This window comes from Bos indicus x Bos taurus, chromosome 24, assembly GCF_003369695.1.
Source record: "Bos indicus x Bos taurus breed Angus x Brahman F1 hybrid chromosome 24, Bos_hybrid_MaternalHap_v2.0, whole genome shotgun sequence".
Classification (NCBI taxonomy): Eukaryota; Metazoa; Chordata; class Mammalia; order Artiodactyla; family Bovidae; genus Bos; species Bos indicus x Bos taurus.
In genome coordinates, this window is record NC_040099.1 from 41,460,520 (window position 1) to 41,481,612 (window position 21,093).

Genomic DNA, 21,093 nt, shown 5'->3' on the forward strand with positions numbered 1-21,093 from the left:
ATCATCGACTCAATGGATGTGCTTTGAGCAAACTCCAGGGTATAGTGTAAGACAGAGAAGCCTGGCGTGCTGCAGTCCATGGGGTTGCAAAGAGTCGGACACATCTGAGTGACTGAACAACAACCACCAGAGCAAATGTGGGCAAAGCCTGAAATTTCCCTCCCCTCTGGGCAGTAGCTTTTGGGAACCTTAACAGAATTGACTGAACTGAACAGAATTGAATGAGAAAGGGCTGGATTCCACCCATGTCTCAAAGCCAACAGCTTTGAGCCCTGACTCCCCACTTCCATCTGCTGCCAGGTTGGCATCATGCTGGCCCTGCCCCACCTCTCAGGTATAATAATGGGGTTTTGAATTGTTGGGTTGCAGCTCCAGGATTAAAGCTGAGCTGAGTAACATAGCTTCTGTTAAGGCATGCCCGCAATAAACACACTGTTCTTCTCGGTAGAAACCAAAGCCCAGACAGTTCTTTGTGCTCATGGTGAATCCTGTCTTCAGATCAATGCTAAAAGGGAAATAATCCTTTCTCTTGTTATTTTAATAGCAGTGACCTTCCCACCTCTATAAACTAAGCATTAAAATGACCTCATTGATATTTGCCATAAATACTGCAATTATTTTTTTCCAAAATGGTCTTGACTACAAGCAAGGAAATACAGCAAAAACCACCACCCTCCCCAATGCCAACTAAAAATATTTTGAACAGTTTTCTCAATATTCCAGCCCAGGGTCTTTCACCCATCCTATCTGCAAAGCAAAGCAGAATTTTGAAGACTGTGAACTCCATGACTCAGACATACCTGGATTCATATCCCAGTTCTGGAAATTACTGTGGGGTGTGGCAGTTATAAACATGTCATCCAAATTTAAATACTCCTCCATCAAGAGATGAAGTCTGTGTTACCTACTCTTGAATCTAGGTTCTTTGCTTGACCAAAACATGCAAATGAAGTAATGGTGCCAGTTTCTAGAGTCACGCCCGAAGAAAGTAGCAGCCTGTCTCTGTGCTTGTTTGGTACCAGTCTTGATACCTGTTCTGTGAAGTAGCCACAGAGAAGACTCTGGGGCTTACCATGGCCAGTGAAAAGCCCCAAGAGGAAGTCAAGACAGAGGAGACAATCTTAATGTGAAAATAGCAGGGAAGAATAGTTTGATGTCATGGTTTAAGGCTCAGAGGCATTACCACTTTAATAAAAGCCTAGTGTGAATGGCAGGGTTTGTCCATGAAGCGGATCTGATTCTGATTTGATGGGCAGTCGATCAATGAAACAGACACACCTGCACAGCTGTAAATGGACGATGAAGATATTTCTGATGTGTCCTGGCAGCAGACAGGAAGTGTCTTCTAAAGAGAGGACCTGCTTTACTGCAGAACCAAGAAGTCACTCTCCATTAGAAAACCACAATTTGGTTCCATAGCATACTGACTGCTGCAATCTTTTTCTCTGGTCTTTCATTTCCCCTCCCCCTTTCCTTTGTTGTACATGAAGTAATGGGAGTATGTGCACAAGCATATTGTTTTTTTTAACTAATTGGTCAATGGTATATTTTGATCAACATCAAAAGGAATGAGGGGGGAACTACTGCTTCTGTGAAAATTGCCCCTTTCTCCATAACTGGTTGCTCTTTGAGCTCTTCTGACGCTAGGAAAGATTGAAAGCAGGAGGAGAAGGGGACAACAAATGATGAGATGGTAGGATGGCATCACTGACTCAGTGGACATGAGTTTGAGCAAGCTCTGGGAGATGGTGAAGGACAGGGAAGCCTGGCATGAGGACAGGGAAGCCTGGTATGCTGCAGTCCATGGGGCTGCAAAGAGTCGGACATGACTGAGTGACCAAACAACAGCAACAGGCCAGTAAGTTCTTTGTTTTCCGTTTCACAAAACAAGAACAACAACAACAACAAAAAGTCATTGCATACATTGTTTGATTGGAGAAGTTTAATGTTTTTCATCCTCATTATAAAATCAAGAATAATATATATATATATTTGTATATAGCTATTACAAGCAGAGAGCTTTGTTGCTATCAGGACAAATTACTTCAGAAGAAGTGACTCCTAGATAGTTTTTTTCTTCAAGTGAAGCTTCTTGTTTAAATGCACTTGGATTTTTAAAAAATGCTTTTATACTTCCGCTTCTCAGCTCGAGTATAAAAGTTGCTCACGATGCTGTCTTCAGATCTCTGTTAAATAACCTTATTTTAAGGAAAACTAAGGCAGAAAGCCTTCCCCAGATGCTCTTCTTGAGAAGAATTCTACTCCTCGGGCTATTTCTGAACAGGCTTTCAGCAAAAAGATTTCAGTCACAGCATTTGTGAATTTTGAGTTTCTTCTTTGCTGGGAATAATTAGAAGAAGCATGAAATGGAGTTCAGAAATAGAAAAGAAAGATGATGTGAAGAAAGAGTAGCAGGAATTCTGCCCAGAAGCCTTGGGAGGAATGAAGGGAGCTGGGAAAGGCCTCTTGTACCGCTGACAGTGCCTGCCTGGGAAGGAGATGACACTGAGAGGGGCTCAAGTGCCCCCCAGGCACAGCCAGGCTGCACTGCAGTCACCCCAACCAGAGTAGAACCGACGGGTTTTCTCTTCTCGTTAACAGGAAATTACAAACAGGGATTTCCCTGGTGGTCCAGTGGCTAAGACTCCGAGGTCCCAATGCAGGGGGCCCAGTTCAATCCCTGGTCAGGGAACTAGACCCCACGTGCTGCAACTAAAAATCCCACGGGCCACGATGGAGACAGAAGATCCCAAGTGCCACAACTCAGACCTCATGCAGCCAAATAAGTTAATTAAGTAAATAAATGTTTTTTAAAAGTTACAAGCACACAAAATAAAAATGAATTAAATATTTGTCATAATGCACATATACAAAGAAATCCTATGGGCTCCCACACCCCAGTTTCAGCAATTCAACAGTCATCCACTCATGGCCAAACTTGTGTCTTCTGTAAACCAACTAATCCCCCACCCCAACCCCAGATTCTTTGGAAGCAAATTCCAGACATTATATGATTTCACCCATACACTTTGTTTTTTTAATAGAAAATTTTATTGATATTTCTTCATGAAGTAGTAAGCAGAACTAAGAAATATACAGCCTAAAACAAAGTGACCTAAAATTTTTGTGACAATTATACATTTATAGCCAAAATAAAAATGAACAGTTTTTAATGATTAAATAAGTTAAAAATTTTGCTCAATAATTTATCTGAAATTAAGCCAATATGAGGCTAATTGGGAGAATGTCACTTTATCCTTCTCCAAAGAGACTGTCATCCCAGTAAAACAGTGGTTTGGTTCTGCAAGATTGCACAATTTTTTTTCCCCAGCACGAAGGGAAAGAAGAAGAAAATAGAGTGTTAGTGTATTAGTCACTTAGCCATATCTGATTCTTTGCAACCCCATGGACTGTAGCCCACCAGGCTCCTCTGTCCATGGAATTCTCCAGGCAAGAATACTGGAGTGGATTGCCATTTTCTCCTCCAGGGGATCTTCCTGACCCAGGGATGGAACCCAGGTCTCCTGCATCACAGACAAGTTCTTTACCGTCTGAGCCACTGGAAAATAGCAGAGCTGACAATCAAAGAATAAGATTCTGCCAATCCTGACCCATCCTGATCAAGAGTCCATGGATCCTGCTAGGAGGAAGTGGGTGATTCAGTCCAGGGCAAGATGCCCGGCAGGTGAGATGCTCTGAGGAAAGCGTGTGCCCAGCTCATGCCACAGCTGACCTTTGAGAGGTCTAAAGGCTCTCATTACATCAGAGAGCAGGGGCTACAGGTGGCTGGGCTCTTTCCAATACAGGGAAAGTTGTCCACGTGAGTCTGAACAGCTCCTTAGACAAGAGGAATGTATGGGGCACAACCGTGTGTGTTCCCTTCTGTCCTGGCAGAATTGCCAGAACAGTCACTCATTTCCTCCCAGCGGGATCCGTGGACTCTTGATCAGGATGGGTCCAAGTCAGCTTGTCTCCCTGCTCCAGGGTCGGCAGAATCTGATTCTTCGATTGTCAGCTCTGCTATTTTCCAGTGGCTCAGACGGTAAAGAACTATTCTGTGATGCAGGAGACCTGGGTTCGATCCCTGGGTTGGGAAGATCCCCTGCAGGAGGAAATGGCAACCCACTCCAGGAACTAAACAATTCCTTGGAAGCAATTCCTGCTTTAAGCTGTTCACTGACTCACAAGCCAGGTCAATGGACTGCTGTCTACTCAACTCACAGCTCTATTGGTGTCTTACCTCCAGTTGGCATTTGTTTTTGTTTGTTTGTTTTTAAGATTTTTTTTTATGTGGGCCATTTTTAAAGTCTTTATTGAATTTGTTAGGGAGAAGGCAATGGCACCCCACTCCGGTACTCTTGCCTGGAAAATCCCATGGATGGAGGAGCCTGGTAGGCTGCAGTCCATGGGGTCGCTGGGAGTCGGACACGACTGAGCAACTTCACTTCCACTTTTCACTTTCATGCATTGGAGAGGGGGATGGCAACCCACTCCAGTATTCTTGCCTGGAGAATCTCAGGGATGGTGGAGCCTGTTGGGCTGCCGTCTATGGGATCGCACAGAGTCAGACATAACTGAAGCAACTTAGCAGCAGCAGCAGCAGGGCTTCTCTAGTGGCCCAGCTGGTAAAGAATCTGCCTGCAATGCGGGAGACCTGATTTGATCCCTGAGTTGGGAAGATCCCCTGGAGAAGGGAAAGCTACCCACTCCAGTATTCTGGCTTGGAAAATTCCATGGTCTGTATAGTCCATGAGGTCGAAAAGAGTCAGACACAACTGAGCATTTTTTGTTTGTTTGTTTTTAAGATTTTTTTTTTTTGATGTGGGCCATTTTAAAAGCCGTTATTGAATTTGTTACAATACTGCTTCTGTTCTATGTTTTGGTTTTTTGGCCATGAGGCATGTGTGATCTTAGCTCCCCAATCCAGGATCGAACCTGAACCCCCCTGGATTGGAAGGCAAAAGTCTTAACTACTGGACCACCAGGGAAGCCCCTGGCATTTAGTTTCAAGTCCAGCTCCAAAAGAGCATTTTCTATAAGTTTAAGAAATTTACTAGTGATGTCAATTAGAAGTAATAACTTATAAAACTGCCAATAATTAAGACTGTGTGCTATGAACACATGAAAAACAGATCAACACTCTAAATTTAGAAGTAGATCTGTATACATATGGGAATTCAGTATACAATAAATCTGGCATTTCAATTCAAGGAGGAAAAATAGTTTATTCAGTAACTGGTTTGCGGACAACTTATCTAGAAAAGAATTAAGTTGAATCTGTATCCTATGCACTAGAATAAGTTCCAGAGGAATGACAATTATATTTCAATAAAGCTTCCCTGGTGGCTCAGTGGGTAAAGAATCTGCCTGCAATGCAGGATACACAGGAGACCCAAGTTCAATCCCTAGATTGGGAAGATCCCCTGGAGAAGGAGATGGCAACCCACTTCCGTATTCTTGCATGGGAAATCCCATGGACAGAGGAGCTTGTCAGGTTACAGTCCAAAGGACTGTAAACAGTTTGATATGACTGAGCGACAAAGCTGAAAAAAATACATTTGGGGGGAAAAAATGAAATCATTCAGCTACCAGGGCATGGTACAGGAATCATGAGCAATTTGTTTTTGTAATAATTTCCCTTAGGAAAGGAAAAAACCTTCTATATAGAATACAAATCCTAGAATCTGTATCCTGGGTGATAAAGAATTGGGCTGGCCTGTCTCCAGTTCCTGGGAGGTAACCTTTCAATACTTGAAATTTCTCCAGTGATAAGAATGTCTGTGTCATTCTTAGTGGACCCCAAAAGTTTATACTAAGGAGATGACTCAACTCAGGGCTTCCAGAACAGGAAGACCAGCAGGTGATTAGAGGGCTGGCTCTTTGAGTCACATGTGTCAGCCAGCCTCTGGGGACGGATGGGACAGGGAGCTAGAGGTTGAGTTCAATTGAATGGCCAGTGATCCAGTCACTCACACCTACGTGATGAAACCATGGAAACTCAGGACACTATTGCCCAGGGGAGGCCCCCTCACTACCAATCTTCAGCATGTTGTCACACGTCACTGCGCCAGGAGGGTGTATGTCCCGACTTCACAGGGATAGCACCTGGAGGCCCCTCCCAGATCTTGCCCTCCATGTCTCTTCTTCAGACTGGTTTTGATTCGTATCCTTTTTGCTATAATAAAACTGAAGTTTAAAGAAAAAAACTATATAGCACTTTCCTGAGTTCTGTGAGACATTCTGGCAAATTATTGAATGTGAGTGGGGCATGGGGACCCCAAACTGTAGCCCATTGGCCAGAAGTGTAGAGGCCCCGGTGCATCTGAAGCCTGGAAAGAGACAAGACCCTCACCTTCAAGGTTTGGCCTGACTCTGTAGTTGGAGTCAGAAGTCATGACACCATTAACAAAGAGACTAATAACTGCTTACGTTAAACTCAAAAGTTTTCTACATGTGAACAATGTAGAAAATACAAGAAGAGTGTGAAAATACAAACAGGGAAAAATGTTTGCACTCATACAGTGGAGAATGACTATATTTTCTAACAAGGATTATGTTCAATACAAAAAAAATTACAAAAAGAAGATTAACAAAAAATGAAATACAAAAATCTTTTAAACTTATAAAAAGATACTTAATACCACTTATAATAAGAAAAATGCAAAATGATACTTTTTTAAAGAAATTCTTTGTTTTTTGACTGCACCACATGTAGGATCGTAGTTCCTCAACCAGGGATTAAATTGATGCCTCCTGCAGTGGAAGGATGGAGTCTTAACCACTGCTCTGCCAGGGAAGTCCCAAAATGATAATTCTTAAGACATGATTTTTTTTACCAACCCCAGGTTGGGAAAGATCAGAAGTTTGGATCACAGACAGCTTGTGGGAGAAGCTGGAGCTGTTTCCTCACCCTTCCTGGTGGAAGGTCTATCTGTGAAACCCCCAGGAAAGGCAGTTTGCCAGTGACTTGCATCTGACCTTCAGCCCAGTGATACTACTTTTGGAAATTGATCCTGCAGCTAGACCTGTCCACGTGTAAAATTATTTATGTACAAGCTTCTTTATTTATTTATGACAGTGCTCTTTCGAACAGCAAAATACTGGAAATAATCTATATGTTCATCAGTAGGAGAGAGGTCGAATGAACTAAGCAACATCCAGATGATAAAATGTATATCCAGATAATAAGATGAAGTAGAAAGCCTCTGTGTGCTTCTTTAAAACACAGCAAGTGAAAAAGAGGGCACACGAAGTGGGTGGTTTGTCAAAGAAGTGTGCCTGGAGCGGACAGGATGCCTGTCTGCTCCAGCTTTCTTAACAAAGTGCTACAGGCTGGGACTTAAATATCAGACACTTATTTCTCACTGTCTGGAGGCTCGAACATGGATGTCACAGTGTTGGCAGGGCTGATTTCTCCTGAGCCTCTCTCCTTGGCTATGGACACCCCTCTGTCTTCACGTGGTCTTCCCTCTGTGTGTGTCTGTGTCCTAATCTCCTCTTCCTGTAAAGACATCAGTCATTTTGAATTAGGGCCTCCCTGTAAGACCTCATTTTTACCTTGCTGTTGTTTAGTCACTAAGTCATGTCCAACACCTTTGCGACTCCATGGACTGTAGCATGCCAGGCTCCTCTGTCCATGGGATTTTCTGGGCAAGAATACTGGAGTGGGTGGCCATTCCCTTCTCCAGGGGATCTTCGTGACTCTGGGATCAAACCTGCATCTCCTGCATTGGCAGGCAGGTTCTTTAACCACTGACCCACCCATATGATCCCATTTTACCTTAATCACCTCTTTAAAAGCCCTGCCTCCAAAAGCAGCCCCATGCTGAGGTGCTGGAGATTAGGGTTTCAACATAAGAATGGAGGGGTGCAGTTCAGCCCCTAACAGGGTTTTTTAAAAAGCAGCGAAGCTGTAGACACAGATACATGTTTGTGTATGAATCAAATACCTATGGAACATACACAAGAAACCATTAACACTATTTGCCTCCAAGGAGAGGACCTGAGTGGCTGGAGGACGGGGCAGGAAGGGAGAGGTCTCATTCCTTATCTGTATCCTGGGTTTTGTATCATTACTTAGATTATGAATTGAAAGCTATACGAGTTTTTTGAATTTAGAATCAAGGAGTTGAGTTGGCATGTGGGACTTTGGACCACATCCAGCATTCAATGGGAAGACGTTTCTCTGTTGATGAAAGTAGTCCTTACATCCTTCAAAGACAATAATTGCCTGCCTGGCATTTATGTGGTGGCTACTGGAAGCCAATGTTGTCACAAGATGAATGCTTCCTATTTTCAAAATAAGCACGTGGACATTTATCTATTCTCAGAGTCCAATTTTCAATGACAACAGCATTTTCCTGTCGCTAACTTTAACACGGAGGATAACATGTTTGTAGCTGACAACTATTGAACAAATAGTAAAGTATGGTGCATAATGATATATGTTTACTCAGACTAAAATGTATGTATTTAGCTAAAGCTAAATAATACAGCCTGTATTGCTGCCAGATAGAGAAGTAAAGCAGAGCTTTAATAAATCTCAGTAATAAGAATAAATTTCCCAATTTCTTTCTCTTAAGAAGTTGAAAAGATGTATCATATAGACAATAAGACTGATAAATTCACCAGCATATTATGAGGGATAAAAGTAGCAATGAGTAAAGGGTGTAGTCCTTCAGGGCTAGATGTTTTCAAGGTGCTTTCACACAAAGTTTTTTTAATTTTTATTTATTTCTTAATTTTTGACTGTGCTGGATCTTCACCGCTTTCTCTAGTTGCGGTGAGCAGGGTCTACTCTTCATTGTGGTGCTTGGGCTTCTCATTGCAGTGGTTTCTCTTAGTTGGCAGAGCACGGGCTCTAGGCATGTGGGTTCCATAGTTGTGGTGCATGTGCTTAGTTGCCTCGTGGCACATGGGATCGAACCAGTGTCCCCTGCATTGCAAGGAGGATTCTTTACCACTGGACCATCACGGAGGCCTCAGAGGTTTGTTTGTTTGTTTTAATGTTTATTTATCTGGCTGCACCAGGTCTTAGTTTCAGCATGCAAACTCTTGGTTGTAGCATGTGGGCTCCAGTTCCCTGACCAGGGATGGTACCTGGGTCCCCTGCATTGTGAGCTTGGAGTCTTAGCCACCGGACCACCAGGAAGTCCCAGCTCATTTATTCCTCATAAATACGCTTTGAAGCTTAAGTTTTGGCTCATATTTTACAGATGAAAAATGTGAGTCAGTGTAGCAGGAAAATGGCCAGCAACAATTCTGGGTCTTCTTGCACTGTTTCAGCCTTGCAGCAGCCTTCAGAGGCTGTTTGTTTGGTATTTGTATCTAGAAATATTGCCAATTTGCATAAACTGGTCCAACTTCAATTTAGCCAATGGGTCTGCCCAAATAGCAAGAATATGCAATTCAGGAACCAAATCATGAAGTTAAAAAGCACACAAGAGAAGGGAAAATCTCCAGCCGTACATGAGCACTCATTTACTGAGTGATAATTGCAGTATGAAAACATTTTCACACAGCTTGTCTCATTTAATCCCTACCATGGGAAATATGTAGGCCAGTTCTGAACACAAACCTTCAAAAAAGCATTATATTAATAATATAAAATCTTTAATAAAGACTAATGTAAAGTCTTTCATAATCTGTCTATGCCATGGAATGCTTCAATATATATCCACAGATGCACCTAAAACCCTACAAAGTGTAAAACCTAGGGACATGATAGACCCCCATGACAGAGGAGTAACTGAACATGAAAAGGTTCATTTCCCCAAGAATTAAATACAGAGCAATCAGCTCTGTAGCGCTGGAAGGCAGTCGAAACCTCTCTCCAAGGTCCTGAGCACCTGACAGGGTGTCAGCCCACCGTCCACTCAGCAAAACATAAGGGACTCCTTAGCTTTGGTTACCAAAGATCTGATTGCAACTGTAACTGCAGGGTTCACCTGAATTACCTACAGACTTGTCAGTGATAGGAAGCAGGTTCGGGAAATAAAATAAACTAACCAAAACCGTTCTGCTTCCATGCTTAGCCTAGACCCAAGTTCTGAAATAGTGGTTTCTAACTTTTGTTCCCTAAGACATTCTGGGTCATCTCCAAGTTTCACAGAGTCAGCAAAACGGACCTTGGCACGCTTACCTGAATTCTCTTTTTTTTTTTTTTTTTTTTTTGTACCAGAAAGTCATGACCAATACCTAGACATCAGGTCACTTTGCAGAATGCCAGGAAAATGGAGTTTTAGGGTTTTTTAAATATTTGCTTGTTTGTCTTGGGCAGAGTTGGGTCTTGGTTGTGGTACATGGGATCTTCGTTGCAGTGCCAGGGCTTCTCTCTAGTGTGGTGCCTGGGCTCCAGAGCTACAGGCTTAGTTGCCCTGCGGCACGTGGGAGTCAAACCCACGTCCCCTACATTGGAAGGTGGATCCTTAATCATTGGGCCAGCGGCAAAGTCCCCAAACTGGAGTTTTTAAAACGTCATGTGTATGCTCATTATGTTTCATTCTGCCTGTCAAAGAGAAATAAAGCATTGTGGTAACTTATTTTGGAAATAACACTGACGAACTTACTTGTTGACAGAAGTATCTGAAGAACTTAATAGTATTTATTTACTCAAATAGTCTATGTTGACAACCTGTGCAAATCACTACATGATAAGACAATGAGTTAATTGGGAAAGCCCCGTCTGCAGAGTCACAGGGGTAGGTTGAATCCACATACTACCTGCGTCATCTTGAGCAAGTTACATCACCTCCCTGGGCCTCAGTCTCCTCATCAGTAAAATGGTCACATGACGTCACCCCTCCAAAAGGGGTGCTGTTCTATCTCTATAATACTGGAAGGGAAGAAAAGGCAGTGAAATGGACCAAGAATATTTTGACACATTTGAGACTTATCTTTCTTTAAAAAAAAAAAGAAGTTCTATTTATTTTTGACTGTGCTGAGTCTTTGATGCTACACAAAGGCTTCCTGTAGTTGTGGTGAGCAGGGGACACTCCAGTTGTGGTGCTTGGGCTTCTCATGGTGAAGGCTGCTCTTGTGTGAGCACAGACTCTAGGTGTGCAGGCTCAGGAGTTGTGACTCGAGGGCTCTAGAGCAGGGGCTCAGTAGTCATGGAGCACAGGCTGAGTTGCCCTGTGGCATGTGGAATCTTCCTGGATCAGGGATGGAACCTGTGTTCCCTGCATTGACAGGTGGATTCTTATCCACCGGACCACCAGGTAAGTTCCACATTTGATACTTATTATTTATTGTTCACTTCATTTCCCTGACCTTGAGTTTCCATCTCCTGAAAGCCTTCCTGCCTTCCTTACATAGTTATTGTGAGTTCAAAATGGGATAACACCCATGAGAATTCCCCGGAAACTGTATATGTTGTTAAAACCCATTCCTCATTTTCTGCACATTTCCCCAGTAACAGCCAGAATCGCTGCCTCCAAAGGTGACCCCCAGTGACCCACATTCCCAGCATTCCTGCTGGGAGAGTTCCCTGTCACACTGGATCCAGAGCAGCCTGTGACACCATCAACCAGGAGAACAGGAGGAGTGACTGGGCCAATTCCAGCCCCCAGAGGCCACGGGCACCCACCTCTCAGCTCCGCTTATGCTCTCGTAGGGGCCTTGCGTGGAGTGTGGGAGGTCTGGCCACCTCCACACCTGTACAAAGAGAGGGGTGGGGGAATGGCTGCCCCACTTGCTGGCTGAGCCCCAACTTCCCATCGTCCCCTCTGAGGCTTCACAGGCAAGAACCACCCTCCTGGGGGCAACTGACCTGGATCTCTCTAGCCACCGTGGACCGAGCATTCTGCCTCTGTGGACTGGTCTCCTCCCCAGCACGTGAGGCTGGAAGGGCCCCGTGTTGCCAGGGAGTGCCAACGGGAACTGGGAATGGTGGTGCTGAATCAGTGGGTCACATTGGTTAGGATGAGCCTGAGCTACCGTGGTTCACAGAGACTGTCAGGAGTTAATGGCACAAGGTTGCTGGCCATCGGCCCCTGGGATCCGAGCAGCGGCCTGGCAGGCAGAAGCATGCCATCTATTTACTTGAGGGGAGGCTGAAAGTCTGCAAAAGGAGCAAGTGAAGAGCTGGGAGGAAGGAGCGATGGGGAGGATAACGAGGGGACTCTGTGTGTACTCCTAGCCTGCAGGATGCCCCACTGTGCTATGATGTCTTCGAAGCCACCCTCCAGAGATGGGACCCAGTCCCAGTTTACAGTTGAGGAAATGTAAGTCACAGAGCCCAGGGACACAGAACCCGCAAGAGGTAGCACGAGAATCGGGCCCAGGCCGCCCCAGCCCACAGGGCAGGCTGATGTGTCCACAGATTCGGGGCCAGCACTCGACCTTACTCAGGCTTCCCGACACAGCCCCCACATACCAGCTGGGGTGTGATCCTGTGACCATTGTTCTGACTACACCAGGAACTGACATACCTTCTCTCTATTTTTAAAAAATTTTTTATTTATTTGGCTATGCTGTGTCTTAGTTGCGACACAAGGGATCTAGTTCCCTGACGAGGGATTGAACCTGGGCCCCCTGCATTAGGAGCAGGGGGTCTTAGCCACTGGACCAGCAGGGAAGTCCCCAGGTTCTCTTGCCGGCAACCCCTCCTCCACTACCCCTGTGCAAACATCTCTAGTGAAGGCAGGTAGCAGAGGGATGGGAGAGGCTGCCCAGACCCCAGCCCCGCTCTGCTGCCAGCAGCAGTCCTCAGGCCTTAGTTGCTTTTCTGCCAAATGCATCTGGTTGACCCCAGAGAGCTTGCAGCCCTGACAGCCCACGATTCAGGAACTGCTGCCCAAATGACTCCCTCTCACAGGACTGTTGTAGCCCATGTGGAAGTTATTAACCCCAACTTGTTGTTGTTTTAGTCGCTCAGTCGTGTCCAACTCTTTTCGACCCCATGGACTGCAGCCCACCAGGCTCCTCTGTCCATGGGATTCTCCAGGCAAGACTACTGGAGTGGGTTGCCATTCCCTTCTCCAAGGTATCTTCCCAACCCAGGGATCGAACCCCAGTCTCCTGCATTGGCAGGCGTGTTCTTTACCACTGAGCCACCTGGAAAGCCCAACTTGGCTCTGTTTAAAAATGACACACCAGAGATGTGTTCTTAGAAATAAGCATGTGTGATGAACAGCAGATCTGACTTCCAAATATGGAAACATTAAACACAGTGCACCGAGTGCAAGAACCTTACAACTGGCCACAAATATCACAAACACCCGTCGGGCAAAACAGCAGCCGTCTATCTGGCAGACCTGCAGCTGTGACTCACACCTGCCAGGGCAGGTGTGTTCCCTCCACCCAGAAATCTCAGGAAATCTCTTCATTCAGCCCCCCAGACAAATGGTCTCAGCACTCCGCAGCACACAGACTCCCCAAAGGGCAGCACGATGCAGGGAAGATTTATTAAGGGAACAAAACACCCAAACTTGCTGATCTTACGCCACAGGCAAACCGTGCCCTTTCCAAGCACCACATACATTTCTTCCAACGCACATCCACGTACCAGCCCCATACTTCCTGGTGGGTGGTGGAGATGGGCACCCTACCTGGCCTCAGTGTGCAGCCCCGGGGCCTTGACAAGCAGCACACGATAGAGGGAATCACATCAACACCCTTCACACCCAGTTCCGAAACCAACAAGACCCCGAGGAGAATCAGCAGCCAATTTCTACTTTACAATCTTCTCAAGTCTTTAGCAAATCTAGCCAAATTCTTACAGCAATGGAGACATAGAGAACAGACTTGGGGACACAGGGAGGGAAGGAGAGGGTGAGACAAATCGAAAGAGTAGCACTGAAACATATTCGCTACCATATGTAAAATTAGTTAGCCAGTGGAAATTTGTTGTGCAATGCAGGGAGCTCACATTGGGTGCTCTGTGACAACCTTAGAGGGGTGGGATGGGGTGGGACGTGGGAGGGAGGTTCCAGAGGGAGGAGATATACGTATACCTATGGCTGATTTATATCACTGCTGCTGCTGCTAAGGCGCTTCAGTCGTGTCCAACTCTGTGTGACCCCATAGACGGCAGCCCACCAGGCTCCCCCGTCCCTGGGATTCTCCAGGCAAGAACACTGGAGTGGGGTGCCATTTCCTTCTCCAATGCATGAAAGTGAAAAGTGAAAGTGAAGTCGCTCAGTCGTGTCTGACTCGTAGCGACCCCATGGACTGCAGCCCACCAGGCTCCTCCGTCCATGGGATTTTCCAGGCAAGAGTGCTGGACTGCGTTGCCATTGCCTCCTCCTGATTCATGTTGACGTATGGCAAAAACCAACACAATATTGTGAAGTAATTATCCTCCAATTAAAAATAATTTTAAAACGTTAAAAAAAAAGATCTGGCCAAATTCTTAGTTTTTTAGCAGAGCAACAAGAATTTTTGACTCTTCCCAAGCTCTAAAGAACCCATGGAAATTGCTCAACAACCAGAAATAGAGGGTGAGTGTGCAGGACATCTTAGAAAATCAAGGGTGTGGGTTCCGCTTTTCCTTGCATCAGATCGAGAGCCTGCGTATCACAGGGCCCCGGCTCATCACCAGGTGCTAGGGGCGTCATGAGTTTAGGGTCCCTTGACAGCCCCTGTCTGTGATCTGGGAGGACGTGCCAGCTGCTCTCCTGTCCCTCATGCTGAGCACAGGGGACAGCCAGCCCTCAGCCCTCAGCCATCCCCTTCTTTCCAATCCATGTCCTCCTCCCCATACCCCAGCACACATACACACACACTCACTCACACAACTCCAGGAGACAAATGAGCAGTCAGTTTAATTCTCTGCTCTCAACAAGATCGCACACCAGATGGGAGGCCGGCCTGGATAGTGCCGAGTGCCTGGGAGGGGAGGGGCAGGTGTTTGGGGGGCTGTCACCATGACAACAGGAAGAGCACTGCTGAGGTTTCTATTCTGGTGCTGCCACTAATTACTACGAATGTTCCATCCGGCCCTGTGATCAGCCGTCCCCAGAGCAGCCTGTTACCGGCAGACGCTGGTTTTCTTCTCTAAGAAAGTTAGCCAAAGACCACAGTTGTGTTTGGTTGTTTTTCTTTTTAAAAACACTGACAGGTTTAAGGATGCTTTGTTTTCACACTGTATTGTAAGAGCTCAGATGCTTGAGATTCTCTCCAAACAAACATTGTTCCGTGGAATTAAAAGGCAGGCCCAGTAGCATTAACTAACTTAGTGTTTAAACATGTTCGGGCCAGGGTGGGGAGAGCACTGTGTGCTCACTCAGGGGGAGAGAGACACTTATCAGGTGTCTCTCCCACCCCGATGTTAACGAGTGTGTGGAATCAGGCTGCTGGCCGCTCAAAAGCCAATAAAAAAGGCAGGGTGGTAGAAAGGAAAGTTTGTTTTATTTCAGATGCTGGCAACTGGGGGACGGGAGGGTGGCGGACATCTGTCCAAAGGCTGACTCCTCCCACCCCCCAACAAGCAATGGGTGAGAGCTTTTATAGACAGAGTCGGGGTGGGGGGACCTACATGCAGAAATAGCACAGTCGTCTCTAACAGTCATCTTCAAATCAGTCATCAACGGTCTGACCAGCAACACTATGGTTGTTTTAGGTACAGTTCATCTTCAGTTCCAGGGTCCGTTTGTTCCCATTTCTTTGCAGCCAATTGTCGGAATTGTGGCAACTCATATCCTGGATGGAGAAGGAAATGGCAACCCACTCCAGCGTTTTCGCCTGGAGAATCCCAGGCACGGGAGAGCCCAGTAGGCTGCCGTCTCTGGGGTCGCATAGAGTCAGACACGACTGAAGCGACTTAGCAACAGCAGCAGCAGCATGTCCTGGGTACAGTCTGGTCATTGTGTGGTTAACTTCCCCACCTGGTGTTTTGGTATCTATAGGACAGCTCACAGTATATGGCTCAGAATATTATCTATAGCCCTTGAGAAAGAACTGAGGGTCCTTGACCATGCTTAATGACTACCTTATTATTATTTAGTCTCCTTGGACTGTTTTCCTTCGTTGCCACATTTCTCGCTTCTCTGATTAAACTTATTCTTTGACTGAAGTTTTCCACGGACAGAAGGCAGGCAGGGGACGTGGTTGGGGGCAAGGACCATAGAGTCCTGCTCCGTTTCACTGACAACTAGAGCCATAGGAGATTCTTTTTGGAAGTCAACCTTCCTCTGTTTATACATTAAATCTTTTACTAAGATTCAGCCCAGAAAAGCTTAGGCTTGAAATGTAGCCATCCTTCAAAGCAATGCAGGATTGGGCGGGTTTGCTGTGGCTCTGGGAGCAAATGTAAGACCAAGTTTCACTGAAAATAACAATTCAATCTATTTCTTCAAATCTATATTAAGGCTGTTCTATTAAGGTTTGAGGCAGCTTTACCAAAAAATACATATATTTAGAGACAAATGGAGAAGGCGATGGCACACCACTCCAGTACTCTTGCCTGGAGAATCCCATGGACGGAGGAGCCTGGTGGGCTGCAGTCCATGGGGTCGAGGAGAGTCGGACACGACTGAGTGACTTCACTTTCCCTTTTCACTTTCCTGCATTGGAGAAGGAAATGGCAACCCCCTCCAGTGTTCTTGCCTGGAGAATCCCAGGGACGGGGGTGCCTGGTGGCTGCTGTCTATGGGGTCACACAGTCGGACACGACTGAAGCGACTTAGCAGCAGCAGCAGCAGAGACAAATACCTGAGACAGTTGTTGTCAGAAAAACAAAAGGTAGGAAAACAATGAAACTAGGAGGAGAAAATGTGCACCATTTGGTTCTGCACCCTTGATGGAGGGGGAAATGCCATATTGTGAGACATTTATTTGTTTCAGAAGCTGAAATAAACCAGATCGCCACAAGAAGCACAGGGACCTGAGGGAGTGACTTCGTTTCTCCCCATGGAAAGGTTGTTAAAGAAAAACGTTGATAGCACCCTTTAAAGAACAGTCAGACAGACTTCATTCAGGGAAGTGTGGTGAGGGGCGAGGGACCACGGCAGTGGGGTTTGTAATGGGGGGAGAGGAGAGGTTGGGCTCAGCTCCAAATTCAAGGAAAAGGGAAATTTATAGCCAAGGAGTAGGATGATAGAGGAGGAGGGGTCTCTGGGCAGCCCACACGTTTCTTAGCAAGTACCTCAGAGCCAGCTCTTATCTGAGGAAGCGAAACACGTTGACTCCAGTCACGGCCCTCAGAGGATTGAGAGCCTGCTGTCGGGAATCGCTGTCCACAGTGGGGTCCAGCTAGTCCTGCAGGTGAGCCGTTCTAATGGAGGAGAGCCCGAGAATCACTGTATCCCTGAGTGGGAACCAAGGGGGTGTCATTTTAAAAGCATATTTATGGGACTTCCCTGATGGTACAATGTTTAAGACTCTGTTCCCAATGCAGGGGACTCGGGTTCATTCCCTGGTCAGGGAACTAGACCCCACATGCCACCACTAAAGATCCTGTGTGCTGCAACTAAGACCTGGCACAGCCAAATAATTTTTTTTAAAAAGCATATTACTATAATACAGTGCTATATTTAAAGTCAGGGGAAAAAATATTTTCAAGCCAGAAACAAAAGAAATGTCAACAACAAGCTTCCAGGCTCTAGAGACACACAGAAGTCAGTAATTCCCAACTCTGTAGGGGGTGTAATCTTATCTTCAGGGTATGTGAAATTTCTGTTCATCAAAAGGATGAAGAATCAAAAGCAACAAGGTGAACTGTTGGTCAGTTGGTTTAATAGAGGAAATGCAAAGCATCAAAAAGAAGCCACATTTTTGAATCCCAGAATATGCTTTGGGGGCTGTGTCATTAAGTCAAGCAGTATCACTAATTCTAGAATTTATTCGGAATCTCAGGGGATCTCAAATAGCCAAGACAGGCTTGAAAAGCAAAGGAAACAATGGAGAATTTGCACTCCTTATTTCAAAACTTACTACAAAGCTGCAGTTGTCAAACAGTGTGATGCTGGCATGAGGACACACACAGACCAACTGAACAGAATGGAGAACCCAGAAGTATGCCTTTACATCAAGCGACGCTCGATAAAGACACTGTCACAACTCATTCCTGCCTCCCAGAGTTCTCATGAGGTTCTCACCATGCAACACAGTCCACAGCGAGCTCACAGCCTCAACAAATACAAGCTGCACTCGTGGCCCCGATGACCTCGTCTCCGTTGTCTCTCGAGGCACTCGGTCTCTCTAATTCTGAGTAAGTCCAATGCAAACCACCCAGCCAGTTCCTCGGGGCCTCAGGGTACTGAAACCCCCCCCAGCTGTCCTTAAACCAAAGACCTGCTGCAAAAAGAAAAGAGGGAAATCTCTTGGCTTCCGTTTTGGATTTCAGCGATGTTTGTTTTTCCCAAAGCCCTCCTGACCTTTGCTGGCGTCTGGAACCTGATATTCCCTGCAGATTAGCTCGTCCCTGCTCTGATGAGGAACATGAGAGAATAAGGTCACTTCTGCAGCAACTGCACTTTCAGTCCGTTTAATGGTGATAAAACGCAGGTTCTCATTTATTAACTATAAGCCATTTGTTCACAACTGGGGGTTGGATAGGGGCGATTCCCCCCACCAGGGGGGACATTTAACAATGTCAGGGGGCATTTTTAGTTATCATGGTATACGAGAGGGGTATGCTATGAGCACCTAGTGGGTGGAGGCCAGAGATGCTGTTTTTAGTTGCTAAGTCATGTCCAACTCTTTGTGACCCCCATTAACTGTAGCCCACCAGGCTCTTCTGTCCATGGGATTTCTCAGGCAAGAATACTGGGGTGGGTTAACATTTCCTTCTCCAGGGGATCTTCCAGTCGCAGGGATCAAACTGCATTGGCAGGCAGGTTCTTTGCTAATAGCGCCACCTGGGAAGCCCGAGGCCAGACACACTAAATAAACATCTTATGCTGGGGGCAGCACCTTCGGCAAACACCAGCTCACAATGTCAACAGTGTAAAGGCTGAGAAACCAACCCCACCAGAGACTAAAACAAGAGAAGAAAGGTATCTCTGTTAGAGAAAATGTCCAAAAAAAGATAAAATCATGACTCTCATACAGATAAAAAAAAAAAGGAATTCCCACGATAAAGATTTTATTTAACTCCTGAGGGAAGCAAATATTATAGCCAATTAAAAAAAAAAAACCCTGAAGAACAATTTATAGATCAGGTATGTTGAAGTTAATATTTAAATCAAGGCAAAACTAGGTTTCTGCTGGGGTGATGGGAAAGGGAGCAGGCTGAACCCATATTAGACAGGACAGCATGTATATCCATCAGCTCCTAACTAACATAGTGAAAAACTGTGAAACAGCTCTTATAAGACCAGGATTACAAGGAAGGGTGTGCAATAGACAGTGTGAAGCCGAAACACAAGTGCTTCTCAGGAGGAAATGTTTGCTAGGTCAAGGTCAGGTTTAGAGCCAGTTGGGGATTACAGGCTAACTGAAAGAAAAGTTTCAACGTGAGAGCACTGAAGTCTCTTCCTGTGCTGTGCAACAGACCCAAGCCCCAAGGCAGGCCCAGATTCATTAAAGCCCGAAGTTCACAGGCTTACTGAGATCTCATCTGCTGACAAGCGGATGGCATTCAGCCGACGTGGGGTGGACAGTTCCTTCACAGGCTGCAGGCTTAGGAGTTCTATCCCATTGTCAGAAACGGAGCCTCACCTGAGTGGAGTGAGTGGAGCTTCTTGAACTTGAACACGCATACCAATTTCCTGGGGTACTCTGAAAATGTCAGCTCTGATTGGGAGATCTGGGCTGGAATTTGACATCAGGGCTTTCTAATGAAATTAGACTGCTCATTTAGTGACACCCTTTGAAGAGCAAGGGTTAGAGGGAGGTGAGAGGTGAGAAAACTCTAGACATTAAACTCCCCACATAGATGTGATGACAGATCTCACCAGCATCCTGAGCCAAGAAATAAGCCTTTGAAATTCTGCAAACACCCAAAGCTGAAGTTTCAATACTTTGGCCACCTGATGTGAAGAGCTGACTCATTGGAAAAGACTCTGGAGCTGGGGAAAATTGAGGGGAGGAGGAGAAGGGGATGACAGAGGATGAGACAGTTGGAAGGCATCACCAGTTTAATGGACATGAGTATAAGCAAGCTTATGGAGATGGTGAAGGGCAGGGAAACCTGGCGTGCTGCCGTCCATGGGATCGCAGAGTCAGACACATTGAACTACTGAACAGCAACAAACACCCGAAGCAACAGAATTTTCAAGACCCAGAACCAGACCAGGTTCTAGGACTCCCTCTGGTGTGAAAGACAAGCACACTGCGGGGGTCGGGGTGGGGGAGTTGCTAGTATAGGGAAGACTTATAGAGCAGGATCGGAGAAGGCAATGGCACCCCACTCCAGTACTTTTGCCTGGAAAATCCCATGGATGGAGGAGCCTGGTAGGCTGCAGTCCATGGGGTCGCTAAGAGTCGGACACGACTGAGCGACTTTGATTTCACTTTTCACTTTCATGCATTGGAGAAGGAAATGGCAACCCACTCCAGTGTTCTTGCCTGGAGAATCCCAGGGATGGGGGAGCCTGGTGGCTGCTGTCTATGGGGTCACACAGGGTCGGACAGGACTAAAGTGACTTAGCATAGCATAGCAAAGAGCAGGATAAGGGGAGGAGGCGAAGGGCTGGTCTGGTAAGCCAGGCTCCTCCAGAGTCAGCCCGGGAGCAGACAGCCACCTACTTCTCTGATCTCCTCCAGACCAGCTGTGTGGACCTCCTTTGGGAGCAGCGTACTCCGAAGGTGGGCAGGGCAGTTCACACCCTCACTCTGAGTCATCCAGAAGCATCACTTGGTGCCTGTGGGCATCCAGAAGATTCCACCTACCGACAAGTTCTCAGCTGGAGAAATGGAGGATGACTCAGCTTCCACCTTCCTCTCTGCAGCAGCACGCCTCCTCCCACCAGCACCGAGGATACGATGGGCAGACTGCCTCCAAACATGGATTGGATTCTACTTGGGACACCTGAAGCCAGAGCTGTGAATCCAATTCTGCGACCCTATGGACTGAAGCAGGCCAGGCTCTTCCTTTACTATCTCCTGAAGTTTGCTCAAATTAATGTCCATTGAGTTGGTGATACTATCTAACCATCTCATTGTCTGCTGCCCCCTTCTCCCTTTGCCTTCTGTCTTTCCAAGGCAGCA

At 46.1% G+C, this 21,093-nt stretch overlaps 1 pseudogene; it reads left to right on the forward strand.

Moving 5' to 3' along the window:
- The first annotated feature begins 1,073 nt into the window (after positions 1-1,073).
- LOC113883016 lies at positions 1,074-1,349 on the forward strand (annotated as a pseudogene).
- Positions 1,350-21,093: the final 19,744 nt, after the last annotated feature.